A 10,967-nucleotide genomic window follows, 5' to 3' on the forward strand; every position below is an offset into this window, starting at 1 on the left:
TAGCGGGGTCCAAGGGGCAGAGCCCCTGGCGGTGGTTCCAAGGGGCAGCACCCCGAAATCTAAACTAAATTTTATATCGGGTATGACTCCAGCCATGAAGTTTCCCGCCAAAACTTACTTGATGACATCATGATGACACATATGTTAGTTATGTCAAATAACTACATGTTTTGGCGCCAAATCTGCATACAACCACCAATAACCACATTTCCCTCTTTTATAAGAACAATGTTTATGTTCCAGAAAACATGTTACAAAAGGATACACTCTAAATATGTTTATTTAGATTCGATCTATCTTTAAAAAACACATTACAGTAGGTATTATGTGTTTCACAATCTGAATTAGGCCTGTAATTCAGATTGGTATATTCTTGAATTATCCCACTTCTGAATTCGTGTACCCAAAAAAAAATGGATGAATTACAGATTTCGAAAAGTGTTTGTATACACAATCCATGAATCTATCAAAGTGTGTGTTTATTGTTATTTTTGATTCCCTAAAATCTCTAACAAGTTTTTGCAAAAAAATCAGCCGATTCGTTTCGGTCCAGAAATAGATATAAAACGAGTATTAATTGATCCGCTCACTTTTCTGTTCCCGGTCCACCCGGTTCGAAATGGTTTTTAAAACATCGAGTGAGATTGTAGAGTATAAAGTATTAATAAAAAAATAAAAATCTTAAAATAGTATTAAACAATGTGACGTTTCAAAAAAAAAATATTGAGTGAGACGGCTCATTAACGTTTACATAAAATATTAAAAATAAATTGCATAAAGATAAACATGTCTTTCTAGGTTGAAAAAAGTTTGAACCTTAACTTATACCATTTAATTTTTATGTCGTATATGTCAATCTACTTAATTAAACGGTTTAAATATCTGATTATAATCCGATTATTTGTGCGTTGGACTCATGTGAAAAATTACCACCTCTAATTTATAAGAATACCGTTTATTTAATTAATCTATATAATACCAAACTTTTAGACAGGAAAATACTCTTAAATAATTAACATTTTATATAAGTGGAAATGAATATAACGTAACTGATGAGGTACTCATAAGTTATTTTATTGGAATCTACATTAAAAATTCAATAAATTGTTAGATCTTTGACTTGATATACCTTCCTCATCAACAACAAAATAAATTCCAGATTCCCATCCATTTAAAATATACGTAAATATTGATCGTTAATTATTAAAACATTTTCTATTATAAAATTAATAAAAATCATACTCCAAAGAAAAAATAACCAAGTTACATCTAACAAGTTATTTTCTTTTCTTTAAATGACATTTATTATATATTAAATTATGTTTTTAATAAAACTGATTAAATGTCTATTTATAGGATAAAACTATTATAAATAAAAGACAAAATTATATAATTGGTCCCTGTGATTTATCAGTTTTAACGCCTTGACCACAACATTGAAAACCTTTATGCGGTTTGGTCCTTATGGATTCATATTTCTTGTTTGGTTGATATTTCGACAATATAAAACGACTTTTTGTCATTTTCATTTTTTTTTATAATTTTTATATTTTTGTAACGTTTCAAAAATCATACTAAAAAAATTTATTTTTCAAAAAAGATTTTCATAAAACTCATAAAGTAATCAATCACTATTTCAAAACAAAACCATAAAAATCAGAGTATCAATATATCTCTCAACATAAATCAGGAACAAGATGTATATGATCACGTCTTCACCTTGTCCCGATCATCGGAAGTAGCTGAAAACATTTAAATGCACAATTGTAATCTAAAGTTTAGTGAGTGCCCCCAAACTACCCCACATAACAATACATATACAATGCATGCACAAATGAGCCTACAGTATGCCTAGACCCCCTCGTTAGGCCTACAGAGCACCTGGACCACTCTAAGCCTACGGTATATTGGACCGCATAGCAAGGCCTACAGTAGATAAAACGCTCCCTTGGGCCTACAATCTAACTGGACCGCCTCGCAATGCCTATAGTACACTAGACCGCCCAGGTGGCCTACAACACAAAGCAATACCGCCTTAACCCTACCACAATATGTTGATATATGCAAACAAATAAACAAACAATAGCCAACAATACAAGTAATCATAACAGATCTACCAATCTAGTAGATGACTACACCATACCATTAGGGTCGATCCTAAGTATGTAAATATCCTCAAATGTCTTGGATGAATCAGAGAAAAATGACCCTTATCACTATTATAAGTTTTTATTTTAAAATAGATGTATATATAATATATATTAAAAAAATGGGACCTGTGCAGCTGCCCACTTCCCCCCCCCCCCCCTTTTAACGCCCCCCATGCATACCATCATCCTACACACAAGGATACATACTGCAGTATAAAGTATAATGAGAAATTCACATCGTAGTCTAGCAGATAACAACACATCTCACCAAATCCAAGAACCTGTACTACATGTCACCTATACAACAATCAGGGACCGATTCTTAAACTATAGTCTAAACCCCTAAAATTGACCTAAAGTCAAACTTGGTCAAAAAGTCAAAACTCAACGGTCAAAAGTCCATCAGATGGTCACCACGGCGTGGCTGAGCACTTTCCATGCCGTGGTGACCTCACAACAAAACAGTCGTGAAGACCACTTATCTCCACGACGTGGAGGCTAAATCTCCACGTCGTGGGAAATGTTCTTACTAGCTTAATGCATTAAGCTCTTAATCCTTCAAACAGCTCAGTCATACATTCCAGAAGACCTTATTACACTCCAATCATCATAAAAATCATTGCTTTTTAGGCATGCATGTCCAATACACGCCTTGAGCCCAAGCTAGGTCAAAAATGGAGGAAATGAGACCCAAAACTCCATGCATAACATCAAGACTCTATTTCACTTCAGATCTGGAACATATGTCTACAAGGGGACCCTTAGGATTCATAAAGTTTTCAACTTTATGGAGTTCAACCACTCAAACTATATCAATCTTGAAGAACAATACAAAGAAACCTATATCTAGAAGTATGAAACATAAAGGTTGGAACTTGAAGACTTACAATGGTCCAAAAAATGATCTAGAGGGTGGAGGAGAGGCTTGCTTGATGGATCTTCACATAATGGATGTCTTCTTCTTCTCACCAAAAATCACCACACAACATCAAAAACTCAACAGTGGTGTCTATAGGTGCTTCTAGGTTGAAAGGGAGGTGATGGAGGCTGACGGTGTGCAAACCCTAGCCATCAAATCCCTTAAAAAGGCCTTAAAACCCGAAAATTAGGGTTTGCGGCCTGGCCGTTGCCACATTGTGGCTAACATTATGCCACGTCATGGAGACCCAAATGAATGTGTGTTTTATCTGGCCTTGATCACGTCATGGTGCATCCTTTGCCACATCGTGGTCACCACAAAATTCATCATTTTAAGACTTGAATTGCCAAAACTCAAAGGGGTTATTTACCTAGAACTTGGTGTTACAATTTTGTCTAGTTTTTTTTATTAAAAAAGAAAAACATCTCTCTCGCCTTGAAGTTCTATGTCTCGAATGTCTCTTTTATCCCTTACACGCAACTTATTTTTTCCTTTTTTTTCTTCTTCATGGTTGATGCATCATGATAACACCAAAAAGAAAATAGATTTTGACCTAGGTGTGTCTGTTCATAATCGACTTGAATGTGTATGTATGTTATCGATAGCAGATTTTCATGTGTGTGAATCTAAAATCGTCTTTGGAAAGATTTCTAAGCAGAGATGAACAAAAACATACACAAAAATCATAGATGGTTTCTCCATGTAACGTCCTCAAAATACTAGGTAAAAATTTTATTTTTCAAACAACCAAACCATTCATTCATTCATCCAAAAGATACTCAAAGTATAAAAGTTTTCTCAAAACATTGGAGTAAGGTCATAAGACAAATAGTGCGGAAAAACTCTAGTGGATACAATGCCATCAAGTCAGGCCTTTCCCTTTGGAACCAAAAGTACCTGAAACAATAAACTAAAAACTGTAAGCACAAAGCTTAGCGAGTTCCCCAAAATACCACATACCATACATAACAATAAAGAGTGTGTGTGAGTGATATGGTCTACCAACAGTCTTATAATCACCCGTCGTTGCATTCCTCTTGCAGTCTTTGTCGCTATGGTCCTCCCATAGTCTTCAGTACGGTTCACATGGTCCTCTTATAGTCTTCTGTACATTTTCCATGGTCCTCTCATGGTCTTTCTGACATGGTCCTTCCATGGTCTTTCATACAAGTGCCATGGTACTCCCTTGGTCTTTCATACAAGTTTCATGGTCCTCCTATGGTCTTTCATACAAATACCATGGTCCTCTCATGGTATTTCATACAAATTCCATGGTCCTCCCATGGTCTTTCATGTAAGAGTCACAAAGACAATCTAGCATCCTACATAGTAAAGTGAGAAGACTCACATCACGATCGAAGTTAAATACACTAATGCTCGTATAATCGTAAAACTGATGTTACACACCACCTAATGAAACAACCAAGGTCAAACCTTAGTCTACCATCTAAAACTAACAATATGACCAAAATCCAATCATGTGAAAAAGTTACCAATCACCACATTGTAGCCAACTACTGGCCACGTTGTGGTTGCCCAATGACAAAACAGTCGCGATATGCCCCCCACCACGTCATGGCAAGCATGTCACCACGTCGTTAGATCTGCACAGGACAGCTTAATGGATTAAGCCCTTAATCTTTTAGACCCCATACTCATACTTTACAAAATGCTTCCTTACACTCGTATGTATTATAAAAATCCTTTCTTAGTGTACATGCATGTCCAATGCATGTCTTTCACTCAAACTAGGTCAAAATGGGAGAAATGGGGTTAAAACTACATAACATTTCAAATCTGGAGCATCTAACCCTCTTGGTACCTTAAGGATCAATAAAGTTGCAAAATTTATTGAATCCATTTACTCAAGCCAACTCAAAAAGAATAAATATGCTTTAAAACCTAGATCTAGAAAGGTAGGACAAATGATATGAGTTATAGAGTTACAAAGCTCCAAGATATGCTCTAGGAGGTTGAAATGATGCTAGCTTGCTGATCCTTTTGCTCCACAACACTTCTTTCTTCCTTCAAAATACCAAGAACACTACAAAAGGCCTAAAAACGGAGGAAAGGGGGGAGGGTTTTCTTAAAGGAATATGGAGGTGATGGAGGCTTAGGGTGGATAAAACCTTATCCATCACTTCCTTTAAGTAGGGCCCGATGCTTGAGATCTAGGGTTTTTAGCCCCATCCGTCACCACGTCATGGCCATTACATGACCAGATCGCGGTCACTTAAAAATGTGTGACTCATATGACGTTACAATGCTGTGGTGATCCATCATCACCATGTCTTGGTCACCATAAAACACAAGATTGAAAACACATAATTCATACCTAAAAACCGGGTGTTACAACTCTCCCCTAATGTAATAAGATTTCATCTTCAAGATTGAAAAGATATAATTCATACTAGAAACTATGTGTTATAACTCGGGGTAATGCTCTCATCTCCTCCTTGGGTTCCCAAGTCCATTCGAAACCCGGTGCCGCCATTGCACCTTAACCAAACCCACTCTACCTTGTTGCTCAAGGCCTTTGTCTTTCTATCAAAAATGGGAATCGGTCCCTCTATGTAATTCAAGCGCTCACCAACTTGAATGTTATATAAGGAAACAACTGTTAAATCAACATCTAAACACTTCCGCAACTGAGAAACTGTAACGCCCGCAAATCTGGGCTAGTCAAATTAGAGGCAATAGGGGTCGAAAACGACTTTTCGACAAAAGATTATTTAGAATAAATAATCTTAACCAAGTTGTAGAGTATTTTACAAGGTTTTCGTACATATAAAGAACGCCGAAAACCGAGTTATAACGAAGAAGTTATGACCCGTTGAAGTTTCGCGACGGAACTGGCACGATACCGGGAAGCGTAAATAGTGAATTTACGATAGAGCGAGATTTAGCCTTAGCGATCTAAACGAAAGTCGTAGAATATGTTAAACTAAGAACATCGATAAAAAGAACGCCCAAATCTGACTTCGTATGAGGAAGTTATGATTTTTCTAAGATTTAGCATAGCAGTGCACAACCCGAAATCTGAATTTTAGATCGGTCGATTTTTAGCCGACGGGATCTAAATGAAAGTTGTAGTACTCATAAATACCAACGTGTGGATATAAAGAACGTCGATAATAGAGCTCGTATGCAAAAGTTATGGACGAAGCTTAGTCCCTACTTTTCGAGCGCGGCGAATTCGATACAGTTTTGTAAATACGAGATAGAATGAGAATTAGCCAACGAGGTCTAAATGAGAGTTGAAGATCTCATTAATAGGAACTCAACGGTAAAAAGATAGACAAAAATGGAGCTCGTATGCAAAAGTTATGGACGAAGCTTAGTCCCTAGTTTTCGAGCGCGGCGAATTTGATACAGTTTTGTAAATCCGAGATAGAATGAGAATTAGCCAACAAGGTCTAAATGAAAGTTGAAGATCTCATTAATAGGAACTCAACAGTAAAAAGACAGACAAAAACGGAGCTCGTATGCAAAAGTTACGGACGAAGCTTGGAGACTACTTTACTATACACTTCCTATAAATACAAGGGTGAACTCCTCATATTTTCTTCACACCATAAGCCTTTCTTTCTCTCTCTAACTTCTCTCTAACCTCCCTAAACCCCTCCCAAGTCTAGGGAACCTCCCTATCATGAGAAGAGAGCCCCGGAGCGCCCGACGGCTCCGAGAAGAAAAGCTTTCGGCTCGGAAACGCTGCTCCAGCAAAGCCCGGTTTTTAATAAAAACCCGCTGTAAGTAAGCTACGCCTATAGTATATTTAATATAGATTTTATTTAATTATAGTAACATTGTTAGGACCTTAAAATAATTATTTAGGCTATTATTATGAGTTATATTGAGTGTTATTTAACGCTTATATAATAGTAATAATAGCTAGACTATTAAATTAGTCTCGTCAAGCGTTAGACTAAACTCTAGTGGTAATGATACTAGGTTTCGTCAAGGGATAATTGTTTTAAGAGTAACGAAGTGCTGTCCGGGTGCCGACTCACCACCTTTCAAGTGAGTGCATGGTCCCTTTCATCTTACACATAGATATGAAGTATTTTACGTGCTATGTGTGCATATTATCTGAATACTTGCTGTCTATGTTGGATGAACGTTTTATACATGTTTTAAAGGATTTAAACTGTATACGTATTTTATATATACGAATATGTTGGGTATGAGATGGGTAGATGAATGATGAGAGATAGAAGATGACGTGAGTATATATTGGCAGCTATAGACTTAGTGCCTATGAGACGAACACCGGTAGCTATGGACTTAGTACCTTTTAGACGTTGGTAGCTATGGATTTAGTGCCTGTTGGGAATTGGTAGCTATGGACTTAGTACCTATTAGTTAGACGCTGGTAGCTAAGGATTTAGTACCTGTTGAACATTGGTAGCTATGGACTTAGTACCTATTAAATAAAGACTGGTAGCTATGGATTTAGTACCCGATGAATAGACTATAGCAGCTATGGAATTAGTGCTTTATGAACGAACATTGGCAGCTATGGATTTAGTGCCAGTCCTATAACCCTGGAAGTAAGGGACTTCGGAATAAACGAATGCAGGATAGACGACTCTTAGGTTAAATCCTTAAGAGTAAAGAAGATAACGGGGATGGGTAATGGGGTTAATTGTTTGATGATTAAACATAACAATTATATTATTGTGGGTTGAAAACCCTATGTACTCACCAGGTTTCCCAACCTGACCCACTCAGCTTATGTATATCACAGGTGACGAAGTGAAGTGACATTACACTGAGAGATTTAAAGAGATGTAGATCACTAGTGTAAATCATTGTAAGTTCTGTTTATGCTTATGTTTCGGTATTAACGATGACATCCCAAACGTTTTAAAATGAAATAAATATGTTTCCTCGAAAATGTTTTAATAACGTATTTACCATGTTTTTCTGGGAACACATTCCGCAACCTTTTTATAAAACGAAGTACTCTGATTTTCATAAAGCATAAACAAAATCGGTCTTTTCTGGCCGTGATTTTGGGGATGTCACAGAAACATGAAAGGTGTTGTGGATCTGACTAAGCTCCACATGAAGATCCAACCAATAAGCTACCTTACCCACCCGGGAAACAAACCTAAACGGACCAATATATTTGGTGCCCATGTTGCCCTACTTCCTTGGTGACACCTTTAGAAGCACAAAATGTCCAACCTGGAACTTGAGACCAGAACGACGTTGATCAGCATAACTCTTATGTTCACTCTTTGCACTCTATAGTCTACCACTCTGTCACACCCCCAAACCAGAACGGCGGAAACGTTCGGGGCGGAGGACGTCATGTTTAGTATCACAACACATGTATCATAGTAATCATAGTAACAAACAACCATTGTATTAATATTAAAGTGTTTACAATGTAGTGATCCATAAAAGATTGAATCCAAAAGTAAATAACAAAACAAGACATGAAGTTACTATACTCCATCTTCTGAATCCAGCGCGCATACCTATCTACTAGTCTCCTGAGAATACAAGTTATTTTGAAAGAGTAGATCAACATTTAAGCTGGTGAGTTCATAAGTATTTTAGTGATGTAAAGTATGTTGTAAGTTCTTTTAGAAAAGTTCGTATGTTCCTCTAGAAAATCCTATATTTTCTTATGTGATGAATGGTAAGTAAAATGACTACAATTCCTTCTAGGAGTACTAAATGGATACAAGTTACATACAATTTAGAGTACACAAACAATCAATTGTGTGAATCTGCCCTAAGCCCACAACCAAACAAGGAACGGGGAATGAGGCGGAAGTCACACATCCCATTGTTTGTTAGATCTTCACTGTATATAACCATGGTGTATTTATTTGGTACTTATGGAGTTAACTATAATAGTTCTTTATATTTGATGAAAACATTTTTTTAAGTAAAACCCTTATTTCCTTTAGTAAAAATGGTAACCACAACAGTTCTTTCTATAATCACTTAGTTTATACAAGCTATATATAATCTAATATCGAACGGATAGTTAATTGTGTGAATCTGCCCTAAGCCCACAACCAAACAAGGAATAAGAAGTAAGGCGGAAAGCACACATCCAACTGTCTATCGAATATTAATTATATATAACCCTGATGTACAAACTAAGGTATTATAGAATTAACCACTAAAGGTCCTTTAAGTTATACTGGTTTAATAAAATGGATTAAACCCTTTTACTGATAAATTTCTAGTTTAGTCTACTACTTGTTCTATCTGAAAAGTATGTTTTTGTACTAGAAAAACGATGTATTGAATTTGTATACTATGACCTGACCCATACCTGGTAATCCTTATGATTACTTGTTGTATATGGAATATATATATATATATATATATATATATATATATATATATATATATATATATATATATATATATATATAACTAAGATTGGATAGATAGTAGAATGGGTGCATCTGCTCTAAGCCCACAACCAAACAAGGAACATGAAATGAAGCGGAAAACATACACTTTACTGTCTATCGGACCCGATTCATATATATCCCTAATGTGTGCACTAAGGAATCATAAAGTTAGCATTATAGGCCCCTTTCTAAGTGAATGTACTAAGACTCAACTGTACTGTTTGTCTTTTGTAAGTTTTCCCAAGTTTAAGACTATCTTTACTAGAAAATAGTTTGCATTAATTTTTTGGCTTAGAACCCATCACTTTTTGGCCAAACTCACCCCAGTAAATTGGGGTCCGACATTTCATCTCGTAAAGCAACTCGAAAGGAGGCATACCAATACTGGTGTGTGTGTGTGTGTGTGTTGGGTTTTAGTTCAAAAATAGTTTCATAAATTATAAAAATATGGCAACAAAAGACTTTAATTTTGAAATAACATAAACATTTTATACGCACCAAGGATCTCTTGCAAGTTATAGAAAGATTAAAACACCAACCAAAGAAGAGGTGAAGAAATAACAACCTTTGTAGTTCTTTGGGTCCTCTTGGGAGGCTTGGAAGTTGATGAAGAATGAGGAACGTTTGAGGCACCAACAATGATTCAACTTGATGTAGATGCTAGTCCAAAACAATGTCGAATATGCAACCTTTTTGAATTATTGAATTAGATTTGTGTTGTACCAAAATAGTATTTTCCGTTTATTCATTATTTTAATCATTTAACTTTGGTGTAAGATTTCGAATTATGAAAGAATTATTGGTTGTTAAATTTTGTGCTTGGGAGTATCCCAATTTACTATTTCTCATTTTTCAAGTCCCCGATTCATGTTATTAATCACCTTGAACAAAATAGAAGAAGGTTTTTATGGGGTGGAAGTGATGAAAACACAAAATCAATTGGGTAACTTGAGATAAAGGCTAGCCCCAATAGAGTCAGAGGGGTCGACATCAGCTCACTTAGATCGATTACCATTGTCATCCTAATTAGATGGATTTGACTCTTAAAGACAGATGGCACAACAATATGGAGTCGAGTGATTAGTAGTATACATAATTTTGATAGAAAGATGTTGGAATTGCTTGCTAAGAAATCATTTTTCAGGGTGTGGAACAACATTACAAAAGCCAAGTTTGATACCACATATCTAAGAATTGATTCCAAAAATATTTTTCTTTTGTGATTGGCAGGGGAGATAGCATGATGTTTTGGTTGGAAGATTGAATTGGCTCCAACAGATTCATTTGGAGCTAGAAGCAGAATCTATGTTCTCTATTTGAAGTCGTATCGTTGATTCAGTTCACTGCATTTACAACTAACTTCACCCTCACATAGTCTCCATATAAGTTAAAATTTTCTCTGTCCCAGACGGTCGTTATCTAGTAGATACGAAGATGAGGACAAATGATTCCAATTACACTTCTCCATCATGAACCTTGATAGATTTGATTATTTTTGTTCCTCTGAAAATCCTT

The sequence above is a fragment of the Lactuca sativa genome, chromosome 7 (assembly GCF_002870075.4).
Source record: "Lactuca sativa cultivar Salinas chromosome 7, Lsat_Salinas_v11, whole genome shotgun sequence".
NCBI classification, from domain to species: Eukaryota; Viridiplantae; Streptophyta; class Magnoliopsida; order Asterales; family Asteraceae; genus Lactuca; species Lactuca sativa.